General features: G+C 36.7%; 1 protein-coding gene across 1 annotated transcript in view; it reads left to right on the plus strand.

The window, feature by feature from the left end:
* Positions 1–18,965: 18,965 nt before the first annotated feature.
* The window catches only part of LOC120777635, a 118,106-nt gene continuing 115,693 nt past the window's right edge, over positions 18,966–21,378 (plus strand). The window contains exon 1 of the mRNA XM_040109087.1: positions 18,966–19,311. The gene's annotated coding sequence lies outside the window, so the exon portion shown is untranslated. The remainder of the gene's footprint in view (positions 19,312–21,378) is intronic.

Below are 21,378 nucleotides of genomic sequence, written 5' to 3' on the forward strand. Positions count from 1 at the left end.
AGCTATGCTGAATTCGAACTCAAAACTTATGGCCTTCGCCATTACATCTCTATTAATATTGGATTGAGGAATTGTCACATTTATTTCTGCTGTTTTTGTTTTCTAAACTGAAGCTTAAACTTAAACTTACACGTAAGAAGAAGATTCATTTGAAAAAGAAAAAGAAAGCAAGATGTTAAGATAAAATTTAATAAATTGGGCTTCGAATTGCTTTCGCATCCAACGTATACTCCAGATCTGGCCCTAGTGACTATTTCCTGTCTTCAGACCTCAATGGAATGCTAGCTTGAAAGAAACTTAGCAACAGTGAAGGTATAATAGAGGCTTAAGTTTAAGTTTACGTTTAAGAACTCTACAAACACTGCTCAGAATCATCAATACGTTATTATTTTTGATGAATTTTGAGCTCGCGAGGTACCCTCTTTGCACAGAGCTTTCGTATACACAATACATCCAACACGTTCCTTTGATAACTTCATGGTATCAGTTATCTCGAAAAACCTTACCTTAAAGTAATGAAATGTGCTTGAGTATACACTTCTTTAAAACTTTCATGTTGGTCAACTTTTAACTTTTTCTGATTGAAATATTGTCAATCGAATGATTTGGTGAACTATTCACGATAATATTTGATTTTTATATCTAAATTTCTATAAAATTGTGTCGTACTAAATATTTTGTCCTTAGCGAAGTTTGTTGTAAAAAATATGTTCGTTTAGTTAAACATACTATAATGCCTTAGGGTAGACACCTTGTTTTCTAAAACTACTGATAACCTTAAGAAATAAAAAAGTCACGTTTTTGCAAATAAAGTATAATCATATTTAATAGCATTGTCATACAGTAGTAGCCAAAAGTGACAGCAGCTGTCAAATTTCTTGACATTTGTCACTAAATTAAAGGCAGCAATGCCAAAATCGCTGACAACCGCCAACGCCAATAATACTGATGGCAACAACTAAATGGGCGGAGATTACTTAAGACAGCTACATTTACACACGTATTATTCTAATAATTTTCAAACGGAACCATAAATTAACAACAAATGCAAATTTAATATATGAATATATATTTATGAATGTATGTATACATACATACATATCTATATAGCTATATACCTACATATTATATTTGCCGTTTCACAAAAGGGAGCGTTGAAATAACACTTATAATTCTATTCGCAATAAAATCACATCACCAATAGCTGCAACGCCAACAACAAAACCGCTCGTGTGCAAATAAATAACAACGCCACAATTCCATTTCATGCATTGATTTGCATCTTTAATTGAAATAACAGCGTTTGACATAACAAAAACAAGAGCAACAACAAATACAATGTCAATGGTGGCATTGTGCATGAAGTGGCATGGCGTTAAAGGCAGCTGCAGCATGCCGCAAGAACACCAAAACATGCGCCGATTGGCAAAAATATTAGCAACAACGCTTGGCAAAAATCGTAAAAGGTTGTATGTGGCAGCAGCAAATACACCAACAGCAATCACTGAAAAGAAAACAATAAATGCAATTAAATGTCAATTATAACGCACAACGTGAGTCACACTAACATTTGCACACACGGGCACAAACACACATATGTACATACATATGTAAATTAAAGTTATTAGAATTGAATATACATACATATAAGTGCTTATAATTACCACCGCCTGTGAAATATTCCTGTGAAAGACAATCGATGCCATTTTTTGCACGGTCACCACGGGCACGCTGCAGAAGCCCAGTCGCTAAGCCCAATTTTCGACGGTTTTTAAGCATAAATCGGCCAATACTGCTGCAATTTCACCTTTGATATTCGTACATAGTTCATCAATCGTCGCTGACTGGTTAACATAGACCACAAACTTAACGTATCTCCACAGCAAATAGTCTGACGGCGTCAAATCGCACAACCGAGGCTGCCAATTGACTGAGGCATTTCTGAAGATAACACGTTCACCAAACTTGGTTTTCAATAAATCGGTTGTGACACTCGCTGTGTGAGTTGTGGCACCGTCCTGTTGGAACCACATATTGTCCAAGTCCGTATCATCAAATTCGGGCCAGAAATATTCGGTTAACATTAAGCGGTAGCGATTCCCATTCACAGTAACATGCCGGTCTTGATCAACACGGGAAAGTACGGCCCAATGACACCGCCGGCCCATAAACCGCACCAAAGCGTAATTTTTTCGGGATGCAATGGTGACCCACGAAGTACGTGTGAATTGCTACCTGACCAATTATGCTTATTTTGCTTATTGACGAAGCCATTCAGCCGGGAATGAACCTGATCGCTGAAGAAGATTTTGGGATGAAAATCCGAATCATTTTCAAGTTCTTGCTCAGCCCAATTCACGAATATACAACGATTCTGTTGGTCAAGCGACGTCAGTTCTTGAGTCAGTTTGATCTTGTAAGGATGTAGGCCTAGATCTTTTCACAAAATTTGCCACAACGACGTCACAGAGATACCCAACGCTTGAGAATGACATGTGTGAGACTGATTTGGGTCTGCCTCAAATGATAGCCCAGCGGCAGTAATATTCTCGACACTACGGGCACTTCTTTGCCTCATTGGCACGTGAATATTTTGTACCGTGTCTGTGAATTCAAATTTTTCCACTAGACGCACAATTCTTGATTTGACAGGACGATTATGACGACCATAAATTGGACGTAGCGCTCTTAAACTTGAGGCCACTGACTCCGAATTTCGGTGGTAAATTTCAATAACTTCGACTCGTTGTTGGATCGTATATCTTTTCGTGATGAAATGGCAAGCCTTACTTAAAAGAAATGTCAAAAGAGCCGGAAAAAATATTGCGTCGTTTGTAGTTCCCTTTTAAAAATTATTGTACAGAATATTAGTCTATGAGCCGTTTTCCAAATGTCTGGTTAGCAGCCACTGGTCAGTTAATTTCTGGTTAACGTAAAAAAAGACTGCTTCTTTCGGTAAAGAACTTGTTTTTTAACCAGAATTTAACTGATAGATCGCTGCTTATCATTTGATTAGATTCTAATTCAACTCCAGCGCCATCTGTCGTCGAATTTCGTGTTTTAAAATATTCTGAGATTACGATACTAATCAAATTTTTTGGTTGACGTCTCTAGATGATGGGTCTAGCAAGCTTCAATTTACCGAATGCACTAGAACTATTGGAAAGCTTTTTCACTTAATTTACTTATTATATTTAGCAGTCAAACGGGACCGGTATTTGAACGCAGAACTTCGAGTACGAGTATTAGATCACATGCGGAACGCATCCGAACATCTGTAGTCTAATTTTCTTTGAATCGAAATGTAGCAATTTTTGTTTATATTCAAACACATCTTGATGCCGGGTCCGACTTGCTTGTCTAAATCAGTGCATTTATTGCCCAGAATCTAAAACTTCTACAAAAAAAATAGTTTGGAAACATTTAAACAACACTGAATACGAAAACAGGAACGATGTATGGGAACGCAAATCTCATGGATCGGATATCCACCTGTGAGTAGCTGCTGAATTGCAACGAAACTGATTCATTACTGTAGGGTATGGTTAGGTTAGGTACAAAGTTCGATCCAAAAAGGAGGATCACATATGGAGGGATGAAAAATACGATCTCCTGTGATGTCTAAAAATGGTTGATATTTAATGGTGATGAAACGTGTGATACCTACGACAAAGTTAAGTGGAGACGGTCCTGGTCGAATTTCGGTGCGCTCTCATAAGCAGTGGTCAAGCATTTAGTGGGATTGCCAGGGAAATATCTACTATGAGCTGCTCATCTACAATCAAACTCTTAATTCGGACATGTACTGGCAATAATTGCACCATCTGAAGGAAAAAATCACTCAGAAGCGGATAGCTTTGGGCCATAGGAGAGCCTTCGTATTCCATCAGGCGAGGTCAAGCCAAATTCGCCTCAAAAGAAGCTTGTGAAAGTCGGCTTTTCGAGTTCTTTTCCATTAGGAACGTGAGACTCTATGTGAGGGGCATTGTAAAGACTTTCGAAAAAATCCCCGAGCCCTCCTAAAATGCTTAGGCCGCTAACTTGTGGGATGAAAATTTTGTCAAATTTAAAAGTTCTTGAAAGAACTTTAAGGTGAAATCTCAAAACATGTGGCTATACATCTCTGACAGTTAACGACAGCTGCGCGCTCAACTGCTTCCCACGATCACAACAGACATATAACTTAATTCTCGAACTATTTCTTTAACATAATGCCTTCATAATTGCAAACCACGCACAAAGCAGCTTTCACTCAGTTGAACGAACCCATTAGCGCAGCGGGTGGAAAGGCTTACAAACCAAAGAGCGAGAAGTGCCAGGAGGCGATTCAAACAATCATCGAAATTAAGCAATACACAAATGGACATTAGGGCAGTTACATACACACACACACGCATACCAACTGGCAATAAAATCTCAGCTCTTAGCCCTGACAGACGAGAAGGTAAATGGCCTTTGCGACGCGCAAACAATAGCCTCGGGCAATTTTCATAAACAAAAGACGCAAGGACTCGTTACGCGCTTGCTTGGCAACACATCCCCCGACGCGCTGGGGTGCGGAAGTGCAGTTTCAAGCCAAGACAGCGCGCAAACAAGGAAGTTAATGTGTTTATGTGTGCCACCAAGGTAGCCAACAGTAAGAAAAGCGCAGATCGCTGTGCTCATGAACTGCGCATGCGTAACAAGCAAAAGGGAAGCAGGAGTCTGTTGCGCTGGCGGCGTTGCACGAAATTAAAGATTCCAGTAGTCAAGCGTGTCAGAAGCGATTTATTAGTCGAATGTGACATGCATTGTTGTTGTTACCTTGGCAGTTAATACGCCGTATAAGCTGCCACCAACAATCCGAAACGCACTGCGCAGCCGCCCAACGCAGTCCAGGTAACGAGCGACTGAGGCAAGGAGAGCAGCGGCCCACTACCGTGTGCAGGCTTCGGGGTGCGCAGGCGCTTTGTTGCCTCACCGCTTGTTTATTGCAGTACGGTTACTCTATATGTGTGTGCTTGTGCATATAATTCATTGGCTTTTGTGCGGCGCGCTGTTGTACGCATTGCTAGCCGTTGTTCGCGAGTTGCTGCTTGACATTGCCATTTGCAGATTGTTGATCGCGACTTATTGCCTGTTGACGCTGAGAAAGTTTTCGCTTGCGCACTTCAAAAGTAACGGTATTAAGTGCGCACCATTCGCCTGCGCGGTTCCACCCCTAAATGGGCGAACGGCGCAGAAGTGGCAAATGCGCACCACACACCGTTATTATTATTGTTATTATTCACCGCCTCTTCCCTCCCTACCTACACACAGCTACCGCTTTGATCCTGCGCTGCTGTCCTGCGCACAGTTCGCCATTCATTTGTGCGCCGTTGTTTGCGCAGACGCAGTGGCAACAATGCACACACATAGGTAAACTGCTGGCTATGTCGCTATGACGTCTCGTCTTCTTGATTTTGCGATTCCCGCCAAAAGTTAGGGGGTTGCGCTCATGCGCACTGCGCCTCTGGCCGCGCGTTGGCCGGGGTGGGTTGCTTACCTTTGCCTTTGCTAACTGTATATGTATGTACCTATTTGTTCGCACGCAGGCAGAGGGTGATTTGCTATTTCTGATTTGTGTGCAGTGATTTGCGTTTTTTAATTTTATTTCCATTTTTCTGCGCCTTACCTCGCCGCTATTCACGACTTCGTGCCTGCTGTTGTGTTGTTGGGCGGAAAGCATGCGCGTTTCGCGACCGTGGGAAGATTTTTCTTGACGCTTTGTGCCGTTGTGCGCTGAAGGGCGGACAGCGCTGACAGGCGACACTAAAGTCCGTATGCAACGGTATTCCTTGAGGTTGTTGCGTCGCTATTTTCGTCGTTTGCGCACATCTGCGTCTTTTGACGTGCCAAAACTGGTAGTGGGGTGTCGGCGGTTGGGCGAGTTGAATGACTGCTCGACTCCTTTGTTGTCTTTAAAGTGATTTGCGACTGGAAACAATTTGGTAGCTGCTTTTAGTTCTTAAAACTATACCTCCGTTATTTATTGAAAAAAAATTTTTAGTTACTTATATTATCTTAAGTCCTTAAAAGTGAATTTGATGTAAATTTGTAAAAAAACTATCAGTTGTTGCAAAAAAAGCATTTACTGCAGTTAGGAAAAGGAAGGCAGTCGATTTTTTTTTGCTTATATGGCGTGGTTGTCGAAAGCTCACCAGGCTCGATTTCAGACATCTAGAAGACCTAGCAATCAATATGGGATACTGAATTCGCTTGATCTTCTCAAGCGATACCGCGTCCCTCTATGGACTCTTAAAAAGTTCCAAAAATGTCCAAAAACCTTCGAGCCAAATTTCGTTCAGCGATAAGGTCCATTTCTGGAAGAACCGGTATGTAAAGAAGCAAAATTTGCTGCATTTGAGACGAAGAACAACCTGAGGAGATTCAAGAGCTGTCATTCCATCCACAAAAAATAACGGTTTGGCGTGGTTTGTGGGCCGGTGGAATCATAGATCCATATTTCTTCAAAAATGATGCCGGTGAGAACCTAACAGTCAATGGCGACCATAACCCTGCCATGATAACCGACTATTTGATGCCTGAATTTAAAGCTCGTAATCTCGGCGACATTTGGTTTCAACAAGACGGCGCCACTTCACACACATCGCATCAATCAATGAATTTATTGAGAGAACACTTCGGTGAGCAAATAATTTCACGTCTTGGCTCGGTCGATTGGCTACCAAGATCGTTTAATATCACACCGTTAGACTTTTCCCTGTAGGGATATGAAAAGGAGAAAGACAAACATCACGCGTGTCATTATAATCTTTAAATAGTAGGTGCCAAAGTATGTTCTTTCGATTGATAATAAACATTTCCCATTAAATTTGAAGTTTCTGTGTTTTTTCCTTAAAAAATGGATTCGAAATGGATATTCCTTTCTATTTGCGATATAAACTTAAGGATCAAAACCTTCACGTTGTGTGGAAAAGTTTTTTAATTAGCACGATTTCGCATCGGTTATTGTCCAAAGCAACGGTGTCATACAAACTTATGAATTATAATTCAGTAAATTATTGTTCAAGGCAAGAGTGTAATCCTCAAAGTAATTATTCAGATCCGATCCCAAGATCCGATTACGAAGAGGTAGAGAAAAACGCAGCTTTGAATCATTTGGTATGGTTTTTGCTTGAGTTTTTTGAGAAGATTTACCAATGTAATGCATATAGCTTTTATGCCACCAGAATATAGAGACTTCAGCAAATATAAACCGTAATGACTTCTTAAAATAATTCAATTTTTTTATAGGACTCGTAGTTTTGCATGAAATCCGTTTAAGCCGTTTTTAATCCATAAATACTTAAACCGATTTTATATTTACTTCCGTTTTCTGTTCAGTCTGCTCTATACTCATGATTGCAAACCATTAGTGCAGACCATTTATGCAATCATTGCATTTCTGCCGGAGGTCATCCCGATGTTTAGCCACTGCTACCACTACAAAGTCATTAGAATATAATATTGTTTTCACATTTTTTGGTTGAAGTATTCTTAGCAGTCCGTCGTACATCAAGTTAGCGGTTAGGTCCCCTACCGAGACTTATGGAACTTCACTCGTGATGGTGTAATAATCCGAATACGTCCAAATACTTTCGACAAGTCGTGCTCAACACTGAGTGATCCCTTTTTCAGAGAATGCATCTTGGCGTATTTATGCATATCTTTACATCGCGTGTCTTCCAGTTCCACAACATGTGCAAAGAGACGACTTATCAGTCCGGTTTCTACATTTTCGTGCCATATGTTTGTCCCAGGTTGAAACACTTAAAACAACGAGGAATAGGCGCATATTCCCGGAGGCGACAGATCGACAATCCTAACTTTTCCCTATTTTAATCCAACATTATCATCCTTAAGTGCAAAAGCATACAAGAGAAGAATCTCGAAGATTTCTTCAGTTGTTATAATTCGTCTAGGTTCTTACACACCATTGGGTTATGGGTTTCTGGCTGTAACATCACCATTTTACCCACCGCTCCCTCTCAAATGCTTGTAACGATCCGGCTTTCCTGCCTGCCTGATTTTTTATCAGTAGGTCACCTTTTATCATTTTTCGTTTGAACCCAACTCTTCAAGACCGCTGTCGCTTTTAAACTTCTGGATAGTATCAGCATATGATGCACCCTCCTGTTTAGTTATTATGGTGGCGCCCGGTTTCGTTCTTATCTTTTTGTGAATCGGTTTCTTCTTTTTCACAACGTCCACCCATTTTTCGTCTGCGCTATGTTGATCCATCGGATATTCCTTTACTACTTTCGAGGCCTCATTGGTCGTCTGTTGCACTTTTCCAATAGTTTTTTTATGATTTCTTTCGTGGTGGATCCCAATGCCTTCAGCAGCTGTTTTAGCTTATTTATCGCTTTATAATAATATAATATATAATATATATGATACTTGTGTTGATTTCTCAAGCAGAATTTTTTTCAGTTGATTCTCCGGTTTTTCGGCTTTGTTAAGCAGACTCCATAAACTATTCAGTAGATCGCGCATAGCTTGGTTTAAGTGCCTTTGAACAGCCAGCATTTTTCCAACTCTTTAATTTCACTACTCAGCTTGTTAAACTAATCAGAAGTTTCTTTATTTTGTGATTTCTCTTCACTTTTGTTTGCCTGGGCAGCAGTTTCACCATTAAATGTTAATCCAGCAGCGGTGAATTCCCAATTTCTTCCATTAAGAAGTGTTCTCAAAACTTAAGAACTTATTATATTTAATAGTATGGGGCGTCTTTTGCATGAGGGCCTCTTACTATTCTCAGCGACCGTAATTGTACTTAGCCACATATGTATTTCTCAAAGCTTAGTGTTCACTTAAATCGTTCGGATTTCCGGTAAGTCCCGAGACAAAATCTAAACTGCTGACACCGTGAAAAACTTGGATTATTCCGCAAATAATCAAAGAGCGCAAAACACACGACCACTTCACTCAGACACACTACGCACATGCCATTTGCTGTTAGAGTACATACATCCATACATATATATGTATGTGTTAGTGTGTTGTAGGAGCTGCTGTTGAATTGGTGCCACCTACACGCGAATCGGTGCCAAGCGCGCTCGTTCGCTGACAAATCGGCAACGCGGCGCTGAAACGATTCCACAGCGGCGAATGGCGAGAAAAGCGTCGGCAAAGGCCACGAAGTGACAAAGCAACGAGGCTAAATGTGAACAAATCAAAGCAATAGAAAATCGGTTGAAGGGGAGTGTTAGCAGCAACAACAGCAGCAACATGACAGATTTGAAAAAATAACAACAACAAACACTTAGCTTGCATTGCGAAACAGTTGAACGGCGAAATTAACGCGTTGCTGGTGCTAACGTAGGTATGTATGTATGAGTGTGTGTGTATATATGTACATATGTATATATGTATGTGCGCACGAGTGCTTGAAACTCCGGCGGCTTTGGCGCTTGTTGGTTGGCGGTTGGCGGTTGGCGGCACCCCACGCTACACCATTTTCAAAGTTTACAGCTTTTCACCGCTTTTTATTTCGTTTTTATTTTTATTTTGCGTTTTAACGTCATTTCATGTTTTTGTTGTTGTACGTTTTTCGGTCTCACACTCAGCTCGGCACTTTTTTGTTTCATTTTTCGTGCTTTCTTCCTTGCGCCCATACGTTTGGCCGGCACGTTGGCGGATTTGTTGTTGTTATTTGTGTTGTTTTATTGCCGCGTTCGCTTGTGTGTCTGTGCCACAACAAATACATGCGCGGCAAGAACAACAAGAGCGCTTGAAAATTTTGTACGAATCGCGTATTCGCGTTTTTTCGTTTCGTTTATTTTTCCCTGCCCACAATTCACCAATACTGGCGCAGCGCCGCACAACAACAACACACCAAATTATAGCACACACCAAAAACACGAACAAAAACAACGGTACTATACGCACACATACATTGTGAAGTGGTGAGGGCGCATTGGCAGCTGAGCGCGAGCACGACAGCGTGTGAGAGCGGTAAACAAACGACAACAACAGCAACACCAATACCAAGAGCCGCCTAGCTGTTCATGCGTCGGAATTTACAAATGCACTCACACCTTATATGTGCGCGTGTGTGTGTGTTGGGTGAGCGCAGCACGGCGTGGCATGTTGGCTGCCTTCATTCAACTTCTTCGTCCAGTTGGTGGCATGAATCGCACGTGCTTTTGTAAACATTCCAACACAGCTGTGCAGCCACTTAATCGCTCTCTCTCTCGCATGCACTCCAACACTCTTCAAGAGCGCCATAGAACGTCGAGAGCGCATCGTTGACGCATACTTATCAGAATCTCATTGCTGTCGTGTGCAACTGTGTTGGTGTCGCTCAGATAATTTTAGTTTATTATCCGCAAGATTTATCTGACGAGCGGATAATATTTTGCTGCGAGTACTGGTGGGCTCGCAATTTATTTGAAGTGGGCTTTATACTGTCTTGTGGTTGATCAAAGATCGGTTATTTATAAAAACAAAGCAGTAAATAAAAATATGAAATAAATTGTGTAATTAATTATTGTAACGTAGCCCTAGATAAATCTGTACATACATACACATGTATGAATGCATATAGTTAAATGTAGAAAAGTATTTCAAAAGTTGAACCACTTTCTTTCCTTAATTTTTGAGAATTTTCGTGATTGATTTCCGGGTTGTGAAAGCAAATACTTAAAAGCATAAGTACAAAATGGCTCGGTACTGCTCACGAAAAATTATCTGAGCTCCTAAGCTTAAGTCCATATGTCGAGGCCGCTTTTGTCAGGAATCACTTCGATTATTTTAAGGGGTAGGGGTAGTCAGAGGCACGAAAAAATGAGATTTTTCAGTATTTTTTTTGCTATTAAATTGTGTTATTTTACAAAAGTAGTAATATGGCATTATTATGAAATGTGTTGGCTTGAAGTCACGAAAATTTCAAAAAAAATTACTTTCCAAAGTTATAGTTGTTTGTGTTGACCCTGTTCCAAAAAAATCTACTTGAGGTAACAACCATAAGTCCTTGGAGATTCATCTAAAATCAATCGGACAAAAAATTAGTTTTAAAAATAGATAAGCTCGGGTCTGATCGAAAGATTTTTTTGTTTTCAAAAATTAAATTTTTCAGGAAATTTTTTTCAAAATTTTTGCGAAAATATCAACAGTTAAGTGGTCTTAAAAAATCGAAATTTTTGGAAAAAAATCCTTCGATCAGGGCCGAGTTTATTATGTATTCTAAAAGCTGTATAAATTTTATTAAAATCTACTGAGTTTTCGAGTTACAGTTGTCACCAGTTCATAAAACATAGTTTTGAGAAAAACGCGTTTAAAGATTCACCCGAGCGCTTTGAGGTGCCCGAGCTCTCTTTGTTATTTCCCGAATAACTCAAAAACTAATTATCGGATCAACGTGAAATTTTCAGAGAATATTTTTAAAATAATACACTTAACGAAAATGCTAAAAAAAATAATTTTTTGAAAATTCTGACTACCCCTAACCCCTTAAGTGTTGTTTGAAATAATTTCAAAATATTCAAAATTCTAAGATAGAATTTTTTCCGAAACCAAACTAATCTCAAATATTTTTGATAATTTTAAGCCTTTGTTAAATTCAGTGGAACTCTCGCTCTCCACGATGTTGAATAGTCTACGAAATTTATTTCAATGCAGTCTATGTATATTGTCTTTGATGGACTTAACATAAATATGTGTTTGACTCAGAGAAGATAGATTCTAAAATGCTAAAAAATACTAAAAGGTTGATCATAAAGGAAAATATATCACAATTTTATAAAAATTTAATATAAAAGCGCTTCCATTTCTTATTTTATCTCCAAATATTTCAGAAACATTCGGATTGATTTATCCATTCTTATTGTTAGACTATCTCTTTTATTTAGTTTTTTTTTGTTGTTTTTTATGTAGATTAGTGTATGTCTAATATCACTCCCAAATTAGATCATTCCATTCCATTCCGATGATTGTTGACTTGTTGCATGTCAGACTCATAAACTCGTGTCTCATCGGCAGTTATAACGATCTCCGTGAATATGGGATCGGAATTCGCATGATCAAGCATGTTCTAAGATACCTATTTACGGTACTATTTTTGAAAAAAATTCTGCTTTACCGGGACGAGTCGAATGAGAAGGCGTTTCATCCTCAAAATATCCATCGAAATCATTCGAATGGACTAGCAGAAATGATGAGTTCTCTTGCCATCTCTTTAACACTTGTCTGACGATTTTCAAGCAGCAATCCTTCACTTTTTTAATATTTTCATCAGTTGAAGAGGACGAAGTTCGTCCAAAACGGTGCATAACCTCAACGATCTCTCGATCGCTTTTGAAGGCTTTGTACCACGCGTAGGCTTGTGTTTTTGATAAAACTGAATCACTGTAAGTCTTTACCCACATTCGCAACGATTTCGCACTCGAAATTGGTTAAGAAATGCAAAATTTGAGACAAATTCAATGTTCGATGTTTTTATCCATTGTAAAAGTCGCAACGTGCTACTGAGGTTAAGTATGTAGCTACTGCAAGCAAACTGGTAGACAGATCGCGCTCATAGTTGGCAAAGTAATTAAGAACTGTACTACCCACTTACCAAATTACATTTTTTTAATATCATTTAATCGTGGACTTACAATTTCGGGGTACTTTTTGTCACAATATATTAATATAAATTATTCACCGGAAACTATATATCTTTAATGGCACTGCTTTCATAACGTACTTATAGTTACGTAGTTTTGTAAAACTTGAATTAAATAAAAATAATTAATTGAGGGAAATAAATTCAACAGGAAAAACTTTGACAGGCATTCGAATATGTATTCGATACTGATAACTACAGTACAAAGTTTGTGTAAATGTCTAGGAATCGAATATTAACCGAAACTTTGAACATTTTCCAGCTGTATATTAAATTCTTATTATATATGGTACATAAACACGTTCAGTTATGAGAGTCTAAGATTTTCTTATAATCGAGTACCAATAGAACACTCGCAAAATTGCTATGTATATAAAAATGTAAAATAACAATACGAAATTTTTCCGAGCTAAGTGAGGTTAAAAATGTAACGACTTCAGCCTTTCATATAGTATAGTTCAAAGAGAAAAAATATACTTCGATGCATACCATAGAAAAATTATAAAATAAGATTTTTTTAATTGTTCGCGAGTGTTTTTTAATGTGAGAAACAAAAATCGAAAAAATATTCGTTGTAGAGAGATTAAAAATTCATGAAAATTTGAGTATTAGGCCTAGAAAAAGTAGTATGTATAGAGAAATTCCATACGAGGCGAGTAAAATGCTGAATATATTGAAAATATAATGAAAATGCAGTGTTCTGGATATTAATTCGTTATAAAGAAAATTTCATTCCAGTTCGCCTGTATTTTCTGCATTGGCTATACTACACAACACAATTGTTATTCGCTTGTAAGTGAGCTTTAAAAATCATTCGCTAAAATTATAAATTATTATGTAAAGGAACAACGCAAGCACGATCGCCTTTTCTGGGTTAAGCGAGTTAAGAAATAAATGAGAAAAATGCAGTTTTTCGAAGCGTATGAAGTTAATAATTCAAATTATCACTTAACTGTTACCAAAAACCTCTTAAACCATAAAAAAATAGTCTCTTTTTGACATCTAATAGATTATCAATAATCCAATATTTTACTTAATACTTTCACAAAAAATCCAAACAGGGATAGGACAGGGCAGAATGATATACTAAATAATTAAACAAAAGCAGGCATTTCATTATTATAAAGTTATTAGCAATTTCTTTTTTACTTCTACGAACTTTTCGTTTATGGTACATTCACCTTTTTTCCGAATTTCTCCAGAGTAAAAGCTGATTTATTGATTCGAATGTTTCAGCACCGAAGATATTAGATTCTTTCAACGTTCCCATATGCATTTTGGATAGCTATAAGCAAATATTATCAAATAAAATTGTATTAGATATATTATACAAATGAATGCTGCGCAGTTAATAATACAGATCCCATTATATTTAACCATTTTTCATTGCAGAGGAGTTGTCTAACTACAGTTGAACACAAAAGTCAGAAATTACCGTAACTCTTAAAAGAATCAGCTTTAAGGATATACAAATATTTTTGGAAACATTTTCGTCACCACTGGAGTTCCTGTCAGATTCTGCTTTACAATAAAGTTATTAAATACCAATCTAAATAAGTTCGCTAAAAGAAAATAAAACAAAATCTAATAAGCTTCTCCAAGTGCATATGCACCGACATATATTCATGCATATACACATATAATTTGCATCTAATTAAATGGACTAGTATTTGCATTAGCTAATTAAAGCAGCAGAAAAACCGCTTGGCTGTTGGCTCCCACCAACAGCGAGTGCGAAGTGCTTTCGTGTGTTGAAAAAAAAAACGAACGCGCGAAAGCAATGCAGCAACTGGAAGTGGGAGGTGCCTTCGAGCACACACAGATGCTGAAACAGCAACAACAACAACACAATTATATAAAACACAAACAAGACACAAACGAATAAAATGCGCGAGTCGCAAGTCTCGTTCTCATTGGCATATCTTTTGCAATTAGAAGAGGCCCACGCAGTTGTAACAACAACAACAATAACAACGCTGACAACAGCAAAACTCAAAGCAAGCAAACAAACAAAGCGAAGAAAACAACAATCAAGAGTCACGCCAACAGCGCGCAGTGAGGATTGCAATAAAAACAACAACTACAAAAACAAGTAGAGTCATAAACAGCGCACACCAACTCTCGAACGCTGCAAATAAGACAGCAAAAAAGTCGAATAAGCGAAAATACGGCAAAAAAACTGGAAAAAAATGCGAGCAGCGGCGAAATGGAGTGGGAACAGCGACAAATAAAGACGTGAGTGGACAGCGACGAGGCTGTGGTGGCGCAGCACAAAACCAGCTGCGTTGAGTAGGAGGTTGCAACAGTGACAAATCCGTTGCAGTTGTGCGCTTCGCACGTGTTTTTGCATGCAACACCAGAGTAGCAGCAACAAAAACACAAGCAAACACAAAAAATGCAACAAAACCCGCACAACACCAACGATGGCGAGCAATATGCGGCTACCAAGCAACAACAAACATTTTATCCGTGTAACTGAAAGTATCTGTGTATGGCACAGGCACCAACACAAACGCAGACTAAACGCCAATGAGAGCGCTTTGCATTAAACTTATTTTTAGTGAGAGCGCCAGAGCGCGCGCTCTTCGCTTGCGTGTGTGTGCGGCATATTTCTTGCGCGCGGTGCAGTTATGCTACTCGCTAAGAGCATGTGTGTGTGTGTTTTGACATGCACGAACATGCGCGGGTGAATGGGCATTTGGCCGTACGTGTGTGTGTGCTTGCGTGTGTTTAACACACATACATGCGCGTTGATCTGCACTCAGCACGGAGCGCGCGCTCACCACACGCACACACACTCACGCGCGCGCCTGGTGTTTGGCTTGTTGACTGCGCTGAGCGCGCTGGCTGTGTAGGTTGTATGCGTGTAGCATTCTATTTAGAAAGGTTGCTAGCGCTTGTGTACGGGGAGCAGCAGCGCGCCGCGCAGTATCGCACCGCTGAGATACATTGCTTGGCTTATAGCGCCAGTATCGGTTCAACGTCAGAACCGTACGCGTCTTATTTCGTAAATAACAGATTTTGAGCGGTGTTGTGTCGTGTCACAACAACAACAATAATAACAAAACAAAATACGTTCCGCACGTCACAAACGGCGGCTAACGCGCCACAAATATTTAGTATATTGATTAGTAGATGCATTAACGGCGTGTTGCGCCACATAAATTACAGTTTAGCTAGTTTGCAACAACAAAAATTCGAAAAGAAATCAAAAATTTTAGCTGTGAAGTGCAAAAAAAGGTGAAAAATCGAAGCTGCAAACTGGTCAACAGAGTGTGCCGCCAACGGTAATTTGAGTGCTGGGTTTTGACACCAACTACAACAACAATAAAAACAATAAGAATATACAATCTGCCTGTGGCAAGCTCAAGAAGTGTGTTTACTTAGCTGCCGCTTTTGCTATTGGCGCTTCTGCTATTTACTACAACTGCTGTTTGTTGTTTTTGTCATGCTTGCAACATTCTAATTGTCGCGCTGCAACATTACTGCTGCTGGCGTTGTCAAACCTACGGTAACTGCCCGTAAGCGCCGCTGCAGTAGCTACCACAACAACAACAATTCACGCTGATAGCCAGCCAGCCACTGTGCATTGCTGCCGTTGCCGTCGTCGTCGTCACCGTCATTGTTGCAGCTGTGGCATGCCACAGCATCAATATGGATGCTGCTGCTGGCGTACGCTGCCTGTTATTTGTCATTTACAAGTTGACGGTGTTGGTCGCTCACTGGGCTCGCTCGTTGACTGCCTAAATCGCGATGCGATTAAGACAAAATTGAAGCAAAACAATAACAACAACTGCAGTTTCGCGTACAAATTTGCATGAAAGCTTATGTTACGTTAAAGTAACGGTATGTCAACAACATAGCGTCAGTGCGACATGCAACAGCAAAAGCTAAATCAGCAACAAAGGTGCGTGGCTGCGTGCAAAAGCCACTAAACGCTTGAAATACGCGGCGTGTTGGGTAAAAATATATAGAAACAATAACAACAACTAAGCAAAAAATCTTTGCAAAACATGTCACGCTCAAGTTATGAGCGCAATAAATTATTTTGCGGCAATGACAACGACAACAACAGCAACAGTTTGCAGCAATAGCTGCAACAAATAGCAAAAGCGGCAGCGGAACGGCGCAAGCGAAGTTGGACAGTGAAAATTTGTGCCGAAATTGTTTGAAAATCTTATGCATTACACAAAGAAAAAAGTTTAAAGAAAAATTTAAAAAATCTAAAAAAATAAAAATTACTTTTTTTCATGCCTTTTGCTACCGAATTGCAGTTTTATGCGCTGTGTGGTGTACTCAAAAGCAAATTTCGCGGGTAAAAATATTTTTTATTTACAAAAGAATGCATAAAATTTAACTAACAGTGCTTAGAAACGAACTCAAGCGAAGCCCTACTTGTTTTTAAAGATCTCCGCACGGGTGTTTGGTGCAAACAACGCGGCAGTGCAGCTGTGCATTCGCTGCTTAAAGGCCGATATTGGTTATATTTTCCCCAGTAAAGTTAAAAATCAGCAACAACAAACACAATTTGTTATGCCTTTCTAAATTTTTTAACAACAGCAAGTGCAACGCGCCGCAAAATTTGTTAAGCAAACAACATGAACTTAACGCTTCACTCGTGGCAACAAGCGGCATAAGCGTTACATTACTTTACAAAAACAACAAAAAGCTAGAGGCACTTCCTGCCAACAGTATACATTACTAGCTCAAGCTTAAGGCATAAATTAAAATTTTTACTGCAACAAAAAAAAAATATATTTAATAAAAATAAGTCTGCTACTCGCGTTTTAACCTTTTGCTAATCTTACAAATTTTGCAGAAAAGTTACAACAACAAACACTTCAAAATTATTAACTTAAAGAACTACTACTCAAATCTACAACAACAACCACTCACTAGCTAGTTACTAAAATGGAAATTATTACTTTTTAGCTTAGAAACCAATAAAAGAAATTTTTACAAGCTTCAACTAAATATTATAACAATTACAACTAAACTACAACAACTACTAACAACGCTAATGCTTACGCCTATGAACTTCAAATTTCACAACAACAAATATTACTATTTAATAAGCAACTAAAGAGTACCTTTTTTTTAAGTAGACATATAGCAACAATAACAACAACAATAGTGAACAAAATAACTACGGAAACGGAAACTAATTCGGAGAAAATAGCTGAATATATGCAATGATAACGAATCTAGCAAAAACCAGCAACAAAAAGTTGTAAAATTTGGAATTTGCACACCCACTTCGGTGTAAGCTGGAACTGAAGCGGCCCCAAAGTAATTAAAACAATGTGGCAAATAAACTTTGACACACAAGTAAATTAACAGGAGAGAAAAATTTTGTAAAATTAGAAAGTTTACAAAAATATTGTGGAAAAAAATTTGAAAAATTAAAAAAAAATTTTGAAAAATTAAAAAAATTATAAAATTACAAAAATTTGTGAATTGTCAAAAAAGCTTTGTGAAAATTAAAAAATGACAAAAAGTTAAAAACTGCAGAAAATTGTGAAAAAATTAATTGACAAAAAATTAAAAACTACTTAAAATTGTGAAATAATCTGAAAAATTTTGTAAAAATTAAAAATTTACAAAAAATTAATCACTACAAAAAATTTGGAAACAATTAAAAATTTACAAGAAACTTTAAAATAATAAAAAAATGTGAAAAAATTAAAATAATTAAAATAATTAAAAAATTAATTTCAAATAATTAAAAATCTTGCCAAACTAAAATTTAAAAGGTGCAGTCAAAAACCTAAAATTTTATTACAATTCAGCTAATGACTTTTTTGTCACTTTTATTGCAGAAATAAAAAATAATAATCGTAATATAAATTACAAATACACGCATAAAAGATAATAAAATTAGAAAAAATAAGAACAAAGTGCAGGAGAAGCAATTAAAGTGTCTTAACAATTAAAATAAATAAAAAAAATACAATAATAAAAATTAAAAAAAATACAATAATTAAAATTACAAAAATTAAAAAAAATTACAAGAAATTCATAACAGCAATAATAAAGCTGCGCCGTCACGTAAATTTTCTTACTAACAATTCTTAACACAAAATTTGTGCGCAAAAAATAGAAATTATTAAACAACAACAACACGCTACTTACTACACACAACGAAGTCAACTAAAAGCTTGCCAGTTTTTTACTGCTAATATTATCTATTATAAAAATAAATACAAATTAAACTTGAAACTTATTGCTGAAATGCTTGCGAATAACGCGCCAAATTAGCATTAAAAGTAAATTTTAAAAAATATTTCTAGATATGTATAGCAATATATAAATATATACAACTACAAAATAGCGCAGTGAGCAACGAATACATTTTGTGATATTTTCAAGCATCCATTCGCTATAAAACAAAAATTATTATTAAAGTAGTGCTTAAAAACAGTGTGACAAAAAGTGCTGAAACGCTTTGGTATTAAACAAAATTATATTGTCCGAACGAAATGTTGGAAAATTCAATTAACTGGTGATTAGATAATGAAATATTATAATCATTAACGGTGAAAACAAGAAAAAGTAGTGAAAAATTTTTGAATACAGCAAAAGCCAACTGCTAAAATATAAAGGAAAAGTGATTTATCAGCCACGGGAAAACTTAACGCGCTTGGATTAAGGCGAAAAGGCAGCCGAATAGCGTAAAAATTAAGGTAGGTGGCATAAAGTATACCAAAAAGTATTTAACAAGAAGAAAACATTAAAAAAATATTATTAAAATAATTTTTGTTATTAATGAAAAGTACTAAAATTATTACTTTTCTTATAAAATCTTCAAATATTTTTTTAATGAAATATTGAAATAAGTTTTTTGTTATAAAAATAATAAAATATATTTTTTTTAACAAACAAAAATATTATTTTTTTAAATTTTGAAATACGTATATTTTTGTTTTATAAAATCTCAAAAAAATATTTTTTTTTATGAAATGTTGCAAAAATTTTTGTGTTATAAAAATAATAAAATATTTTTTGTATCAACAAAAATATTAAATATTTTTTCTATATGTTGTATTTCTTTATAACATATAATTTTTTTTTATATAAATTATTTTTTTTAGAAAATATAAATTTTCTGTTTTTTCCAAAAAAACAAATTTCGATTTTTTTTCCTTTTAAAATAACAAAAACTATATATGCAATTATTAAAAAAATCTCCTCTCATTGGCTTTGCTCCAGCAGCTTTGTTTGCAAATCACGTCGGTCTTCGTTCGGCCGCATTTTGCCGACGCTAAAATTGAATTTTCCAAAGTTGTTTGCAAAGTGAAGCTGCTCGTTTCAAATATTTTTGCTTGTAATCAAGCACTTCAAAAAATAATCTGTGCTAATCAATGCTAGCTGTTGTTGCAGCTTTCAATGGCAGCCAATGGGATTTGTCTTGACATAAAAAATGTCCAATAGCAGACTGCAGTCGTAGTTGTTGTTGGTTCTGCTTGATGTAGCGGCATATCTCTATGTTTTATTTGCTTTTTATAATTTTTGAAAACTTTTTTTGGCAGAAAATCTAAAAATCTAAAAAAAAAAATTGGAAAATTCTACAAAAATAATGTTTCATCAATTTTAATTAGACCTGTGTATATTATAATTATATCCCGATCCGTTGGTAAAATACCACCGTTTTCTTCTTTTTCTTTTGATGATGTTACAAAAATTCAAACTAATAAATCAGGTGGTGTAAACAATTTCGAAAATTTCCCCCTTGGTTATTCATAACACCACGAAGTATTGACGCTCATTGCTACTAACTTTTCATTCAGTTAATCAAGGTGTTTATAATATGGCTATAGAGACTATGTTGAACTAGAAATAAGAAATTTTCTCTCATCGCTATGGCGAATTTTCCATAAAAATCTGGCGCTAGTGTTTTATGATAATAAAATCGCTCTAAATATTTTCTCAAAATCTCGAGTATGATATTATAGTGCTTACAGTATCAAATTGATTCGAAAAGGTGAAGCTACTTACTTATTTATAGCATGTAAGCTACCTTTTGTGGGCTCTGTTAAGGTTATGTTCAGTCACTTTTGTTAAATCGACTCAATAATGTAAACTAATCGAATATAATTAGTGTTTTACATAAAATTTGTTAAAAACCCTTAAGCCACAGAAAAATTTTCAAGCTAGAATCTGCTCTGCACATGTTTTGTTACGGCTATGTTAGGTGACTGTTGAGAAAATATACTCGGATAAATAAATTAAATGAAAATATGTATTTCAAAACAAAAAGTTTCAAACCACTCAAAAATTTTCAGCCTCCTGGCTGCTTTGTATAAGTACTGTTAAGAATATGTTAAGTTACGCTTGTGTAATTCCACTCAATAGCAGAAAATAGTAGATTATAATCAAAGCTGTATATAGTATATGTATATATATAATAAATTCAAACCGCTCAAACATTTTCCACCTACCAGATCTCAAGATTTTTAACATACCAGCTGCCCTGTAACAGCGCTGTTAAGGTTCCGTTTGCACACTGTTTAAGGAATATACTCCAATACATTAAATAATGATTTTATTTTAAGCTTTATGTCTATTTGGTTCAAAAAACCTCAAGAATTTTCAGCCTAACAGCTGCTTTGTATAAGTGCTGTTATGGTTATGTTAGAACACTGTTAAAGAAACTAAACAATGGAAATAATTTGTGTAACTTAGAGGTTTAATATCTAATTAATTTATTATTTGTAAACAAAAAATTATATGCAGTCTGTAAATTTTACACT

The sequence above is a fragment of the Bactrocera tryoni genome, chromosome 5 (genome assembly GCF_016617805.1).
Source record: "Bactrocera tryoni isolate S06 chromosome 5, CSIRO_BtryS06_freeze2, whole genome shotgun sequence".
Lineage (NCBI taxonomy): Eukaryota > Metazoa > Arthropoda > Insecta > Diptera > Tephritidae > Bactrocera > Bactrocera tryoni.